Genomic DNA, 17,038 nt, shown 5'->3' on the forward strand with positions numbered 1-17,038 from the left:
CCCTCTGGAGCCCTGGGCCAGAGACTGGGCCATGTTTCTCTGGTACAAAATGGTCTGGAGGCAGCATTTGAACCTTTCCTCATCCAGGAGACTGTGCTGGGCCTGAGGCCTTCATTGGAAGGGCCCAGTCCCCTCTCAGGTCACTGTCACCGTCACCCCGTTAATCATTGATTATTCGAGCAGGCACCAGTAGCGTCTCCATTTGTCCCTGCCCTGAGATTTTAGCATCGTAAACTTTATGCTCTCTCTCCATGGATACAGCATGCCAGCTGGATGTCCTTGGGCATATTGGTGATGCGCTTGGCATGGATGGCACAGAGGTTGGTGTCCTCGAAGAGCCCCACCAGGTAGGCCTCACATGCCTCCTGCAGCACCATGATGGCCGAGCTCTGGGAGCACAGGCCGGTCTTGAAGTTCTACATGATCCCACACACGAGCCGCTGGAACGGCAACTTGTGGATAAACAGCTCGGTGGACTTCTGGTAGCGGCGAATCTCACGGTGTGGTTTCTTTACGCCACCCATGGCTGGTGTACTCTTGCAGGCTGCCTTGGTGGCCAGCTGCTTGCGGGGCACCTTCTCGCCTGGTGACTTGTGCAGCATCTGCTTAGTACGAGCCCTTTTGTTCTTCCCAACTCAGCTGAAGACTCCTTCAGGGTTAGGGAAATGAGACCCATTTTAGCTCCTGTTGTTGGCATATTTGGTACCCCCTCAGCTGACAGAGGGTTATCCATTGGAATCAGAGGTTGCCACTTTTCAAGAGAATAGCTTTCACCACAGTTTTTGAGAAAAAACAAACCATTCAAAAATAAGTTCAGTAAAAGGCGAAAGATTTATGCGATCATTGTATAACTGAAACCCAAGCACAAAAATTTGTAAGTCTACAACTGTACCTCATGGTGTTTCACTAATAAAAATTTAAGAAAAAAATAAGTTCAGCACTTCTTGTTTCAAGATCTTCATGGTACCATGTAGACTGGTGCTTGACCAAACTGTGGGAGGCATAGCATCACCACACTGACCCTGTGGGACCAGGCGCTTTCTTTCCCTGCCCCTCACACCCTCATGTCCACTGCACTCCACTCCTGGAAACTCCTTCACGTCTCAGTCAGGCCTCAGCCCCACAGAAGACCCTCACACCAACTCAGACACGCTGAGAGACATGGTCATTGTCCTCTGACTCTCCCACAACCAGTGATGAGGAGAGAGAGGGAGAGAGGGAGGGGGAGAGAGAGAGAAAGAGAGAGAGGGAAAGAGAGCAGGAGAGAGAGGGAGAGAGAGAGGTTGAGAGAGAGATAGGGAGAGAGAGAGAGAGAGAGAGAGAGAGAGAGAGAGAGGAACTGTTTTGCTACCTCTGAAATTAAATCCAGGCCCAGTGGCGAGACAGTCTCCCTCACTCCTTTGCCGTACACCCACGTGTGGCACCCTCCATCTCGGGCATGTGCTACCATTTCATCTAATGATTTCAAGAAACAAACCGGAGAAGGGCTCTGAGGTGGGGACTACAGCTCATTTATAGGTGTTTCCATATTAAAATAGCCACAGATGTTGGCCAGAGAGTAGGTTCTTCCTCCTTACATTGACCCAGCTGCCTTCATAGAAGCACAATGCAAGATGCTTTTCCAGAAGCTTCACCGGAAAAGGCTCATGAGATTGCTCCCTTGTTTACACAGGTAAATAGTGTCCACTGATGTCCACTTCTCCCAAGGTCAAACAAATGAAGAGGGGTATAGATGGGCACAGAAGAGCACAGAAGAACATAGAGGGATCACTTTGGACTCCAAGAACCTTCTTCCATGATGAGAAACCGTTGCTGCTGCCTGTGCTTTGGGGACGACAGGAACCTTTCAGTTAGCATATGTGGAGCCAAGAACCCGTCCCCTGGGAGCCGTCTCGAGCACATAGTCTTTCACGGGAATGGAGTTGGCGAGCATGCTAGGAATATTCTCTGCCCTTAAAGAGCCACGGACTCCGATAAAAACACCAAATGCCCTGAACAAACACCATGACTTCTTGGCACCTGTACTGCAAACCATAATGCACAAAAGGGAAAGGAGAGAGAGAGCAAGAAGGAAAGTGTCTCCCATAGAGGGAGGCTGGGGGTTGAGGGATGGTGGTGGGGAAACGGGGGACACTGGTGTTGGAAAATGTACAATGGTGGAGGGATGGGTGCTGGATCGTTGTATGACTGAAACCCAATTATGAACAGCTTTGTAATGGTCTAGCTCACGAATATCCAATTTCAAAAATTAAAAAAAAATCAATGTGGAGTTCATGCTCAATTCAATCAGCTTAGTCAATGGCTGAATAAATAGCAGTACTCCTACATTAAAAAAAAAGAGCTACGGACAGTTGCAACACTCACACATGGCTGTACATTCACACATCAGGCAGGCATGCTGTGGTCAGATTAATTCCTGAACAAACACAGATCTTAGAGAGTGAGGCCGGGGAAAGTAGAATGGATACAGCCACATGTACATTTTTAAAATGTAATATCTTCTAAACCCAAGTAAATGCACTTTTGGGGGTTTTGTTTTGTCTTATTTTTTGTTTTGTTGTGTTTGGGGCCCAACCCCAGCTGTGCTTAGGGCTAACCTGAGGCTCTGCCCCCAGGGGTCACTCCTGGTCGGACGTCTGTGGGAGACCACGAGTCCAGAGCAAGACAACACCTCACATGCTCCACTGTCTCTCTGGGCTCACCCGCTTTCCTTTTCTTTCTCTCCTGGTGGTGCAGCTCATTGAGGCAAAGGGTGCCCTGGAGTGGGGAGAACAAGCAGGTCTGGTCTTCCAGGAAGCCGAGTCCCCTGGGGGCCCCAGTCTGCTGCCCTTCTTGGCTTTCTCCAGACACCCTCCCCATCCTCCGTGTTCTGCCTTTGCCCAAACATTTCCTCAAGCTTCTTAGATAAACAGGAGGCGAGATAATAAGTCTAGACGCTACACATGGCTTTGGGGCCCTAATTGAAAGAGTGCATCTAGCAGCTTATTGGGGGCACCGCCTTCAGGAAAAAAACCCTCACGGGCTCTTGCAGGGGCAGAACCCAGAGTGCCCGAGTCCACGGCATGTAGACAAGGGTGGGTAGGCCGTGGTTCCCACCACGACATGCCACCGAAATATGGGGCTCTCTGTTCTTACAGTCTAAGCAGAGCGGAACAGGGTTGGAGGGGACCCTGGCAATCCCCCCCGCCCCCGCGCCCAGCCCCCAGAAGGCTGGAGGCACACAGGAAGTGAGAGGGCAGGGAAAGCCCAGGGAAAGCACAGAACTTCTTGACTCAGCCTCCCAGCTCCCCTGGCTGGGCCTGGGGAACCTTCTAGAACAGAAGGTAGAGGAGAGCTAGAAGGAGAGGGGGAGGGGCAGCTCCCAGCACAGGCCCGTGAACGTGCAGCCTTGACCGCAGGCTGGGGGGCCAGAGTCACGCAGAAGCTTCTGGCACAAGAGTCCCCTCCTGGGGCTCTAATGCCATCACCCATCAGTCCGGGGCAATGCTTTGAGCGGAAGTCTTTACTCCGCCAACTATTCCCTTTATGACTCAAAAATAATTGGCAGTTGGAGAAATAGGACTGGGGTCAAGCGCTCGCCTGGCACGTGGCGGGTCCCCAGAGCCCCCAGGAGTGATGCCCACACACAGAGCCAGGAGTTATCCTGAGCACAACTTTGTGTGACACCCCCTTCAAACAAGCAGCAATGAAATTTAGAAGTAGCCACTGATTTATGATTCCAATGAACCAACAACCCCAAAACTGTGGGGTTTATCGGCATCTGTGGAGCCCAGACTCCCGCCGAGATGTGGGATGTGGTCTCTGGTAAAACAAATATTTACCAGCAAATGATTTGGGTTTCTTTTCCAGGGCAATTACATATCTTATGCATGCTTTCCAGGGACTCACGATATCTCCACTCACCCATGCGGGTGAGGAACTGGAGTTTAAGATTTACCCCCAGGGGGTTCTGAGCCCAGAACCGTCAAGCTTGGAGTGTTTGCCCAGCATCAGGGGTTTGCACTGCCCTTCCAGAACCTTCCAGAACACAATGAGCCATGATGGTCTAATGCAAACCAGAAATGCCCAGGCGTAGCCTGTCTGCTGCCCCCGCCCCCCGCCCCGGCCCCCACCCTGCTCGTCCAGTCAGGACTGAGAAACTGAGAGCGGAGGGGAGGCAGGGCTGTGAGCGACCAGTGCAAAGGCCTTTGAAGGAATTGGATAAGGCAGCTGGACTCAAAAAACTCAAACTAAAAATCAGTATTTCAGTTCCACTTGGCACAGCTGCAAGGTTCCAACTTCTTTCAACGGGCCCAAGATCGTGTGTCAGAAAGGTGAGCCGGAGCAAGGCACAGTCCGCCGAATGTGGTTTTCCAGAACTGCATTCCCAGCTGTGACCCTATGTCCCAGGGTCCCCAGGCCATTCCGAGGGGGCCATCAGTGAAAACTACATTGTTGGGGAGAGGAGACCAGTTGGATGGCTGGGAGTGGGGGACAGGATGGGGCAGGGGGCGGTGTAACAGGAAGGAAACGAGGGCCAAAGGGAGCCAGGTTCAGAAAAATACTGAGAAACTCTGACTAGAGCTGACTGCTTATATGCTGTGGCTCATCTACCATGCAAGGAGGCCCAAATATGGCAGTGGTCAAAGCTTTCAGAAAGTGTAATGGACAAAGACAAATTCAATAGTCGTGACACCATGAGCCTGAGGTGTTTGGGGTGAGTGCTTGGAAAAGCCAGGGAGCTGGGTTGGGGGGCATTAGTGGGAAAAGTTTAAGATGGTCTGGCTTAGAGCTCACTCCTAAAGAAGCTAAGGTATTCAGACACACACACACACACACACACACACACACGCACGCACGCACACAGCCCCCGCTGAATCACCAGACTAAATACAGGACGACTGGCTTTCTCAGAAGGAAAACCAACTGGTCTGACCTCCCAAACAGTGCTCTGTCATCAGTAGGCTACTGGTGAGAGCCACTTCCGGTCCCTCTTGCATTTCACTACAAGTCTTATATATCCCCCTTCCTTTGTGCCTTTCCATGCAGGTCTTCTGCGGGTTACCCTCAGGTCTGAGTTTCCACAGATTTTTGTGTTTCCCCCTCAGGTGTGAGTTTCCACAGAGATCTTGGTCCCCTCCATTGTGAGTTTCCACACAGACACTGAAACTTGAAAGTTTCAATACAGATCTTATATATTTCCCCTTCTTTGTGCTTTTCCAGACCAATCCTGAGTGTTTCCCCCTCAGGTTCGAGTTTCCAGACAGATCCTGTGTGTTTCCCCAAAGGTGCTTTACACAGCACCTATTCTCTGTTATAGTCTCTCATCCACCAACAAGCCAAAAGGCAGGGCCCATTGTTTGCATTCTCCCAGAGGAGACATGAGGGAACAGCTTGAGTGATGGGTGGGAGCTTCTGTGGAAAGGCCGGTGCTCCTGGGAGCAACATGCTTGGGAGAACATTCTAAACCAGCTGTAGAAGTGTCCCTGGCCAAGATCAAGAGCAGAAACCACCTCCAGAGGCTGGAGCGATAACACAGTGGGGAGGGCGTTTGCCTTGCACATGACCGACCCGGGTTTGATATCTGGCATCCCATAGGGTTCCCCCGAGCACTGACAGGAGTAATTCCTGAGTGCAGAGACAGGAGTAACCCCTGAGCATCGCCAGGTGTGACCCTCCCGCCCTCCAAACAGGGGAAAAATCAGCTCCAACATGCAGCAGGCACTGTCAGAACTACTCACCGGCCCACTGGTATTGGCCAGTGTTGGATCACAGCCTCCTCTCTCAGGTGGAAGTAGATGCTGAGCTCCAGGGTGAGCTTAGGCCCATAGTCCGGGGGGTATCAGAGCTGCCCAGGACATGCTGGACCCGCCTAGTGTAGACCACCCAGGGTGGGGGCACAGCACTTGTTCTTGGGAGCCAGGGGGTATGGTCAGCCTTCCCACCCACTCTACCTTGTCTAAAGTCACTGGATCCAGACGACAAAATGGGTGGAACTGAACTGGAAGCAAGCATCACTCCTTTTTGTGATTAATGTTAGCCAACAATTTTTTAAAGCCAATAGTGATTGATTATTGTTGCATTAGGGTTCTAGTTATATTTCTATCAATGATTCGAGAAATCGTATTTGAATATGCCAGTAAGTAGGAATTTGTTCCTCTATTCAGTGGCTCCGAAACTCAACTAACACCTCCAGCAAAACTCGTGATTCCCTTCAGCACCCCGTGACTTCCCATTGCAAAGCAGCAGACAGCACTGGGGTGGCCATCTCAGCTCCCACACTGTGCCCCTTCTTTTTTGTTTGTTTTTTGTTTTGCGGGGCATCCCTGGAGTGACTCCCTGGGGCTGGAGCAATAGCACAGAGGGTAGGGCGTTTGCCTTGCATATGGCCAACCCGGGTTCGATCCCCAGCATCTCATAGGGTCCCCCGAGCACCGCCAGGAGTAATTCCTGAGTACATGAGCCAGGAGTAACCCCTGTGCAATGTTGGGTGTGACCCAAAAAGAAAAAAAAAAAGACAAGCGCCCTGCCTGTTGTACTGCAGACCTGGCGCCTGCTTTTAAGTGAGTTCCTGGAATGGAGCAAACCACACCAAATCCCAAACCGAGTCACACAGTTTGTAGCAGGAGACGCCTCTGGGACGGGGAGGTTATCAGTTCAGTTTTAAGGATTTAACTGAATGGCGCTCTGGCCAGCCCATAGGAATCTCACTGCGGACAACAAGGCCATTCTGGCCGAGAGCGGGGGCTGGGCTGGAGGGAAATGTTGGCTGGGAAATAGACCCTCATTCTGCACATGAAACAGGCTGCTTGCTCGTTTCGACACTCGCTGAACGCACAGAGGGTGTCCAGACTGCCCAGGGCCATTGCTGCTGACCCATGACGAGCCACGTCCCTGGGGGCTTCTGGACCCACCCTGCTCCTTGGCTAGGATCCCAGGAAGGAGCAACTGACATCACGTGAATCATCTCGTGAAACAGCTGCTCGTGGGGGTGGGGGGGGTTCCACTAGCAGCAGCCCAAATGTCCTTTTTTTGGAGGGAGGGTCATACCCGGCGATGCACAGGGGTTACTCCTGACTCTGCACTCAGGAATCACTCCTGGCAGTGCTCGGGAACAATATGGGATGCCAGGGATCGAACCCGGGTTGGTCCGGTGCAAGGCAAATGCCCTTCTCACTGCACTATCACTTCAGCCCCCCAAATGCCCTTTTTGCCAGGACCCCATGGTAAGCTCAGAACGGAAGCACCTGCCCGCTGAGATTCTCCCACGTGGAGGCCTGTGCCCTGGTTTAACAGAGCTGAAACACACTGGCAACCACTTACAGAAACAGCTCACACGGGGAATGCTAGCTACAGAGCGAGCTGGCTTCCACCCGTCAAGCTGCCCCGTTCCAATAAGCCTCCCCTAGCAGACAATGTAGCCCCTTGCCTGCCGACAACATTGCAAGTTCTAAAATATGACCAAAACGAGTTCTCAAATGTGAAAGTCCTCAAAAAGGAACTTGAGGAATGAAGTGATTTAACACAAGAAAGGTAACTATGGAAACGGGGGGCCACAGTTACCGGGGGACAGGGAAACCCTCGCTGGGCTGGAGTGTGTTCTTGCCCTGGAACATGAATGTCTGTGATACTACAGTCTGACAGCCAGACCAAGACTCCTGCAGCAGACTCTGAAGGGGCACTGTGCCCAGTGCACAGCCAGGCATGCCTCACCTCCAACTGGGGTTCTTAAACCAGGAGGAAGCTTGTGGGAGGGAACCAGAGCAGGTAGGATGACCCAGGTTCCATCGCCAGCACCCCACATGGTCCCTCAGCCCTGCCAGGAGAGACCCCTGTGTGCAGAGCCAGGAGTGAGTTCTTGAGCACTGCTGGGTGTGGCCCTCCCCGGCCAAAAAAGAAAGAAAGGAAAATAATAAGAACATTTGCATAAAAAGAAGAAAGTCTTAAGTGAGGAACACCCGTGGATATGAAGCTCCAATTTGCACTCTGTGTGTGATGGAGAAATGGCTGAGAAACAGACAGAAAACTAGACCCTGGACACCTAACCCAGGTTCCCCAACAAACACCAGCACTGGGGGTCACGGCTGCTGGACACGGCCACATGTCTCGCCCACACACTCAATAAGGGCACACGGGGCCCAGCACAGCCGACACTGGGAATTCTGTGCCAGGGGGCCGCCAAAGACACGACAGCAACACCAGAAGGACCCTCGAGCAGGTCCTAAAGGGAGAAGCAGGAGCTTCTCACCAAGAGACGTGATGGGACACGAGAAAACAACCACTGAGAGGAGGAAATGAGATTAAGGCTCATTTAACTTAACCTCTAGTTATATTTCTATCAATGATTCGAGAAATCATCTTTGAATATGCCAATAAGTCGGCTGTGCTGGGCCCCGTGTGCCCTCGTTCCCCAACAGAACCCGGGAGGTGAAGGCTCCTGGGTTATTCCAAGTCAATCAAAATGACAGGCTGGAAATTGCATGTACCTGGAGCAGGATCAGAGTGAAGAGCAAACACGAGATATGTAGGAAGTTTCCGAAATAGTATTCAAAAAAGACGTGTAGGGTTCTGAGTCTAGCAACTAAGGAAGTGAGAACAACGAAGTAAGGGAAGTATTGAGCATGAAAATAGAACTTATGAGAAGACAAAGAAATAACGGAATCGATCAGTTCAAACAACAGTAACTGGTTCTCAGGAGGAAAAGAGATACAGAATATTCACGACTCTCCAGAAAATCGATGAAGAGAACCAACGGGGGCAAGGAGAAGCCTCAGGAAGGAGGCTGTGGCCATCCCGGGTGAGGCGGTTCCTCACTCAGGAAGCTGGTCCCGCTCCGGAAGCGAGAACCCAGTGGCCCCAGTTCTCATTCCCCTGACCAGGCTGTGTCTCTGCATTCCCTTCCGAGTCCAGCCGCAGAGCCAGAGCAGACGCCCAGGGCAGCACTCGCGGACAAGCGACGTTTCCCCACGAGGCCGAGGTCGTGAGCTGCAGCTTCACCCCATAGATGGCGGGAAGCGAGTTCCCCCGTGCTGGTGTCTATGCTGCTGTCCAGTGGCTCTTGGCCAAGCCACGGAGCTTGGGAGGGAGGTCGGGTGTGATTAGCTTCAGGACACGTTCCTTTGCAACCCCAGGGACCGGGGAATTGGCCCCAGGGGGAGACTTCCTTTCCATCTCCGACAGACGCCCCAGTGCTGGCCGCCAGGTTCCCTTGCCTGCTGGGGAAGCCATGAATGAAAAGCCACGAATTCAAGGCAAGGAAAATCTACAGGAGCCTGAGCTGTGGAATGATTCTGCCCCTTCTTCAGGGTCTGCTTTTCCTCTAGAATCACAAAGAGCGGTGAGTGGAAGCATATTTATAAGGGACAGATAGAGCACGATCTCCCCGATGTGGGATATCAAGGCAACAGGACACGAGAGCTGGTCTACAGAGCTGAACTTATCCCAGCAGGGAGCAGGGTGAGGAGGGAGGGGAGCGCTGGGGAAGGAGGGAGGGAGCAAGGTGGGGAGCAGGGGTGAAGAGGGAGGGGAAGAGTGGGGAGGCGGGTGGGGAGAGGCAGGAGCAGGGCTGAGGCTGTGGTGGGGGGTAGCCGGTCGTTCTGGGCCTGGAACTTTATGCCTGAAATGCTGGCAGGAACGGTATTGTAAATCCCAGTGACTCACATTTTTTAGTTTTTCATGAAATCGGAGGGAAATTTTATTCTTCCTTCAAAGCTTGAGGGGGTTCCGAGGCAGTGTCCGATTTCTCTGGGAGGACTGTGAGCGTTTCTCCGCAGCTCCATGCCTCTCGGGATGCCCCACATGGCCACCGGCATCATTCCCGGGAGCAGCGGCATGGCCAGGCGGACAATGAGTCAGCAGGTCTGGGCTAGAACCTCTGAAATCAGTAAATATTTCTACCGCCAGTTCCGAGAGTAAATATTTGCCTCTTGGAGAGTCTCTATCTTGCCGAAAGACGAGTCTTTGTCTAAGAAACTTGGTTAAATAAAGCCAAGGCCTGTTGGGTCAAAAATCACTTGGCCCAGCCCTTCCAGAAAGAGGCGGCTCCCTCCCCACAAGGCCCGCCAGCAGTTTCCAGAGCCAGACTGTGAGGATGGACTGGGGGCAGGAGGTGGGGGGTCAGGATGGCACCAGTCGCACCGGGGAAATGTCCTCTAGGGCCACTCTGGAGACGCAAGCTGAGGTTCTCTGAGGAGAGATACAGAGATTCATCCATCTCAAAGTCAGATTCCAGAGCGGCCCTTGCCAGGCAAAAGGAATTCACGAGGAGACTCGGGCCTGGGCCAGGCCTTGTCTTTGGATCAGGAGAAAACAGTTTAGAGGGTTTAGAGAGAAAGCAGTTTAGAGATACAGCTCACAGGCTGGGGCGCGTGGCTTACACACCTGCGGACCTGAGTTTGTTCCTGGGGACCTCATGGCTCAGCATAACCAGGACCATGCCTGGAACCCGGAGGCCATGTGGGGCCCCCAGGACCTAAGCATCCCTGGAGAGGGCCCCAGAACCCTTTCAGGCATTTGGTAGGGTCAGGAGTTTCAGAAAGAGCAGCTTTGGGTGTGTGTCATTGGGTCGGCTGGCGGGAGGGGACCCCAAACCTCCGCCCACACCCACGGAGCCCAGGTTCAGGCCAGCTCATGAACTTCCTGGATTGCTACATTTTTTCTTATTTTGGGGGATGGGCAAGGGGGTTGGGCCACACCCAGCAGTGCTCAGGGGCTACTCCCAAGAGGTGCTGAGGGTTACCCTCCGCAGTGCAGGTGGGACCTTGTGATGACAGAGCTCTAATGGGGAGGGGGAGCTCCTCCGAGCAAGCCCGCACACACCCTGAGCTAGCCGCCAGCCCTCAGCCACGATTAAACAGTTGCCTTGGCTGCAGGACTTCTCAGAGCCTTTAACATGTTTGCGTGTGTCGGAAGTTCTCAGTTTCTGGTTTCTTTGGCCACCAGGGAGTCTGGCTTCTGAACATCTCGCTGAGGAGCTGTTGTAAGTGAATTCGTTTCTGATTTTAGCATCTGTCGAGCCAACTGGTGACTGGGCTGATCCATGTGAGACTGAGTCCAGAGCAAAAATCAATATAGCACTTGTCCTCTGTATCTCCTCGGGGTCTGAAACGGGGGCTGGCTGTGACTCCCCCCCCTGCCCCATCCAGGCCCACCACATCAGAGGCTGAGTGTGCCCACGCCTTCTTCCGGGCTTTGCTTAGCCCCTTGCACAAAACTCGGGGTTCCAGCCTGCAGGCAGGTGCTCGCCGGCCTGAAACACGGACGCTCAAAGATGCAGAGTCAGGCAGAGACCACCTGGGCGGATACCAGGACGGAGATGGGCAGCCCCCTGCACCCCCGCCCCCCATACACACACACACCCATGGCTGCAGGGGGTATGCATGCGGACACCACAGTGCGAACAGCCTTCCCATGGGCAATGCGCCCCTGAATGTTCACGCGTCAGAGCCGTGCTGGTGGGTGGGTGGGTGGGGGGCCCCTGCTCCCCTGAACGTTCATGCATCAGGACTGTGCTGGTGGGTGCAGGGGCCCCTGCCCTGGCACCCTGCGGTTCAGTCTCAGGAGCAGAAGACAGGGACTGACCCGGGCGATTGGAGTGTGCAGCGTGGGGGGTGGGCGCCCACAGCTGCAGGGAGTGACGTTGTGCTGGACTGTGGGGCAGGTTGAGACTGAGCCCCCAGTCCCCACCCCATCCCGGGAGCCAGCGATGACATCATGGGAACCAGACCCGGAGCAGCCAGGAGGTGGTGTGGCTGAGAACCCCAAACCCACGGAAAACCCTTAATGAGCGCGGGGCCCAGGCACGCTGAGACCAGAGCCGCTGGGAACAAGCCAGACTCGTGAGCAAGGACGGAAGCGGGGGGGGGGGGGGGGGGGGAGAGGGGGGAGGAGACAAGGGGGGGGAGGCGGGACCCCCTCAACGGCCTGACCCCTGGATGGGGGGCACTTGAACCTCATTTCAGGAGGGGTGTGGGGGTGGAGGCAGGTACATATTCACTCCGGATAGCATTGCTTCCTGGAAAGAAAATTCTAGGCTCCATCCAGTGAGCAAAGAGCAAAGAGCCGCCTGGGGTCAAAGAGATGGAACAGCGAGTTACAGCGTCTGCCTTGCACGTGGCCCACGAGAGTTCCATCCCCGGCACCTCCCGAGTACTGCCTGGAGTTAACCCTGAGCTCGGCCAGATGTGACCCCCCAAATAAAATAAAAGCCACCATGTCTCAGCGAGACCAAAGTACCAGTCAGAGCCACTGACCGGACCCCCCGCCCCAAAAGTTAACCAGGCTCAGGTGCAGATCCCCAGAGAGGCGCACGGGGATTTCCAGACAGCTGGGGGGCTTCACCCCATTCCTGGCTCCCAACCCATGTTTCCTCAAGGGGGAAAGAGGGGGCAACGTTTGGCAGAGGCCATTGGGAAGGACGCCATCATGAGGGGGAAGGGATTGGGGCATAGAACAGGGCCCCCTCACCAGTCCTCCCACCACTAACTGGCCCAGAGAACTTGTGGGATTTCCTCTCAGCCCTTCCAGGACCATCTGAGGTAAAGGAGACAGTGGAGGCACCCACGAGCACAGAGAGGCCCTCGACTCCAAGACCTGACCTCACCTGGGGTCTTCCGTGCCACACTCCAGTCCTGCCTCCCTCTGCACCCCTGGGGGTTAAGCAGGAGATCCCCGCTGACCCCATGCACTTGGCTCGCAGGACTGGCCCCGGGGCCCCCAGCCAGCGCTGGACCCCACTGGCCCTGGCTCGCATCTGATTCTCAATGACCAGCCTGAGTTCAGGTTTGAGTGTCCTCAGTATCGGGTGTTGTTAGTTCAGCTGCCGTGTGGGCAGGCACTCACTCTCCTCCTCATTAAGGCGCCGTCCACGGTGAAGGATCCTGTTTAATCTTTCTCTTTTTTAATGAGATTTAAATTATTCTTTGTTTGCACAGGCCCGAAAGAGGCATTTCTGGGAGGTTGGGAGAGGAGAATAAAGGGTTCAAGTCTGTTTCCCATAGCAGGAAGCGCGGCCTGCGGCGTGTCCGCACGGGGCACAGGGCTCCCGGGACCTGCATGTGGGATTCAGTCCCACTGTGGTTGGTTTCCACCAGCGGCTCAGCCTGGACGCCGTTTTAAAATCACACTTCTCTTGCTATTTTTTAAGTTTGTTTTAAAAGGTAAAAGGTAAAGGCCCTCCCGTTGATCGTCGATTTGCTCGAGCGGGCCCAGTAACGTCTCCATTGGAGACTTTGTTGTTACTGTGTCTGGCATATCGAATACTCTCGGTAGCTTGCCAGGCTCTCCGAGAGGGGCAGAGGAATCGAACTCGGGTCGGCCATGTTGGCCGCTTGTAAGGCGAACGCCCTACCCGCTGTGCTATCGAAAAAGTCCAGAGAGGGCTCATCTTTCCCCAGGTGCCTCTGGGCCAGGTCAGCCCTGTCAGAGCTCTCGAGGGAACAAAGGCAGGTGCCCACCCCTGCCTGCCCCTTCCCCAAAGGGGCTCCAGATGGCCACAGCCCAGAAAGAGGCTCCCCAGCCAGCGGGCTGACCAGGACAGGTCTGCAGACCGTGGACACACAGCCCAGCCCCGGGCATACCCCTGGGCCCATCTACGGGACTGCACGGGTGCGCCCGGGGGCACGTGCCCACACCCATAAACCCCCAGGCCTCCCCCCACACTGCCAAGGGTCGCTGCTGGGCAGAGCCGGGAGCCGCCTCTGGGCACTGTAGACGAGATGCGTTAGTGTGCCCACTTCAGGATAGGTACATCTTCCAGGACACAGGCCTGGGCAGGGGTGTGCAGACCCTCAGGGCAGCGCTGAGGGGCCCCACCAGGACCCGGTTGCACAGAGACAGGTTTGGACAAAGTTCCCGCGCGCCGAAGGGCTGAGCAAGCGGAGGGTGGGGTTGGCCCCCCGCAGCCGGGCTGGGTTTCCCAAACACATGACTTCATCCCACAGGGCTTCAGCGCGTTCTGAAGCGCTCTGTAAGGTGGGTCTCCTCACATGGGATGGACGCCAGGCCCCGCACAGCTCCTGTGGGCCAAGCGTGAGTGTGAGCACGACACTTTACACCCTGAGACCCTGGGAGCGGCCAGGCAGCCAGGACATGGGGGAAGGGGGTGGCGAGCAGCACCTGGGCAGGACACCCATGCCCACACACACAGCCCCCACACACAGGCACACGCGCACAAGCACACACTCACACAAGCATACAAGCACACACATGCATTCATACACAAATGCATACACCAACACACACAAACACGCACACAAGTACAAGCACAAACACAAGCATATACATGCACAAAACGCACACAAGCACACACAAGTACACACAAGCACACACATACACACAAACATGCACAGAAGCACACACAAGCACACACACAAACATGCACACAGGCAGACACACGCATGCAAGCACACACATGCACACAAACACACACACAAGCACACACAGGTACAAGCACACACATGCACACAACACACACAAGCATACAAACAAGCATACACATGCACACAAACACACACATGCACACACATGCACACAAACACAAGCACACACATGCACACAAACATTCACACACATGTACACAAATACACAAGCACACACATGCACACACACATGCACACACGCAAGCACACATATGCACACAGCACATGCATGCTATGAGTCACTCTGAGAGCCTCATCCCCTGCCGGAAGGGGCTGCAGCGGCCTCCAGGAGCACCTGTCTCTCCCCTCTGCCCTCCGGGACCCGCACCTGCCCATGCTGACCTGTCCTCCCGCCCACCTGCTCTGAGCATCCACGTCCTGAGTGGCCCCCACGCTCATCCAGTGCAAACAGTGACCAGCCAGGCAGCCCAGCTCACAGGAAGGCAGCACCCAGGCCACTGAGGCCACTCCAGGGCTCTGCCTGCCCATCCCTGAGGGTGAGGCTGTGACAATCTCGCTCCAGACACCGACTGGAAGCCGGAAGGTGCCCAACTGTTCTTGAAGCCCAGAGAGCATTTAATTTAGGCTTTGCAGGGGGCCCATCCTCCTGCTCAACTGGGCCCAGGGAAGACTGAGCAGTTTCCCAGCATGAGAGCGAAGCAGGAGCGGCCACACAGGAGGGCTGGGAGACCCTCCTGTCCCCGCTGCCCGTGTCAGGTGGCATCACCAGGTGCCGAGCTTAGGCCCGTTGGGTTTGCTCTGCTTTTGGTTTCCATGGCGATTCTGCAGCAGGCACAGAATCATGGAGTGTTCCACAGCTGTAGGAAACTGAACAGGGACCTCCTGGGGGCTCTCGGCCAGCCCAAGCCTGGGCTGATCCTGAAACAGGGGAGGAGCCGCCCAGCCTGGGGTACTCAGCCCTATCCCCACCCCTCCTCCAGAAGGCCTCCAGGGCCCAGCCCAGCCCCTTCTCTAGAGGGCCTCCAGGGGCGCCTAAGGGAAACCCACCACCCTTGGGAGCTGGATGAACAGAAGGGAGAGGCAGGTACTGGCAGATCCTGAGTAGAGAGAGATACACCCAGTAAGCTGGACCAACCCTGGGACAGAGACGTCCAACTGCAGCTGAGACTCAGGCCCTAGGAGCAGGCCACGGGCTCAGCAGAGGGGTCAGGATTCTCTGAGTGGGGAAAACAGTTCTGAGAAATCAAAGTCAAAACACAACAACAGCAAGACAAGAGCCAACTTTCAAGGGCCAGGCAGCAGCCGGGAGCAGAGAGGAAGGGGAGGGGCCTTTTTGTGCTCACCTAAGGGAGGCAGGGCCTGGGGCCTCCTGCCAGGTGGTGTCTGAGAATGTGCAGTGAGTGGGGGTGTCCTAGTCTGTCCTGAGAGTCCCCCAACCCCCATGGGCCAAGGCCATCCTTGCTTTGAGACTCAGCGTCTCAAGACTGACCAGAGACACTAGCTTCTCCCCACTTCCTGCCAGGAGTCTGCAAGGAAATCAGAGTTCTCTTGCCTCAGTTCGCTGCCTGGCATGTGAGCTAACCAGGAGGGTCTATCTGCTACCTGAACCATCACAAGGAATCGCCAAGAGTAGATGTGAACAGCATTCTGCAGATAAACACCAGCCGCCAGAGGGGCCGGGCTCACAGCCCACCCTAGAGCACACAGCCCCAAACTAGATGGGTCTAATTTTCAGGAGGAAAAATTCTCCTTTTCAAAAAGAAAAAAAAAACCATTCAGTGCCCCCCAAATCTACCTTCTTTGAGTGAACAACGAGAAGGCTTCCCCCAATATCCCCAGAGATACTGCTCCCCACTCCCCTCACCCCACCCCCATCCCCATAAATTATTCTAGCATCACACCCAGGGAGACATTCCCCGCTTTGGGCCTGGAGAATGGGTCCTGGGCCACCCCAGGCGCTGCCTCTGACCGACAGCCACAGAACGGGTGGTCAGCATGCCCCAACAGCAGGCGGGCATGGGGCTCAGCATCCTTCCTCTCCCTGTATTCACTTCCTTCTTCCCTGTGTGGCAGGAGAGTCACGTTCCCATCCCAGTGAGCGGGCCAGAGCCGTCTCCTCCCTCACTTCCGCAACCCGTGTGAGATTACAGCAAGTGTAAAGACGATTCCTCCACTCGGGTGTCAGCACGCCCAGAGATGCCACGGGACCCCGTGTGCATGTGGGGTTAATGGCAGGCCTGCGTGGCCAGAGGCCTGACGGTCAGAGTCAAGGCTGCGTGCTGGCTTGGTTGTGAGACTCAGGAGCATCTGGCACTTTCTTGAGTCCGTTGCCAACGAAAACAGACAGAGATGAACCTGCTCCAGGTCCTGCCTCCAGAGCGCTCGGAGGCCGGAGATAATGGGACCTGGCAGGAGCCTCTGCCTTATCGTTTCTCACCGCCTGGGTGCAGACCAGGCCGGCTGCCAGCCTGCGGCCGGCAGGGCTCTGCCAACGAGCGTGCTTGCCAGGTGCCCTGCCTGCCCCAAGTCATGCGTCCAAGCCTTGGCAGGACCCCCGGGCAGCGGAGAGAGAAGCCGAGACTCCGGAATGTGTGGCCCAGTTTCCTGGGCCAGCTCAGCCCCTCTGCCCCGTGTCTCCCTGAGCTGCTCCGAATCTTTTCTGCAGACTGAATAGCATATGA

The 17,038-nt window shown here is 55.1% G+C and overlaps 1 pseudogene; it reads right to left on the reverse strand.

Annotated features, from left to right (window-relative positions):
* Positions 1-236: 236 nt before the first annotated feature.
* LOC130019950 (uncharacterized) overlaps positions 237-17,038 on the reverse strand; it is a 48,745-nt pseudogene continuing 31,943 nt past the window's right edge.

The sequence above is a fragment of the Sorex fumeus genome, unplaced genomic scaffold, assembly GCF_029834395.1.
Source record: "Sorex fumeus unplaced genomic scaffold, SorFum_2.1 ptg000010l, whole genome shotgun sequence".
NCBI classification, from domain to species: domain Eukaryota; kingdom Metazoa; phylum Chordata; class Mammalia; order Eulipotyphla; family Soricidae; genus Sorex; species Sorex fumeus.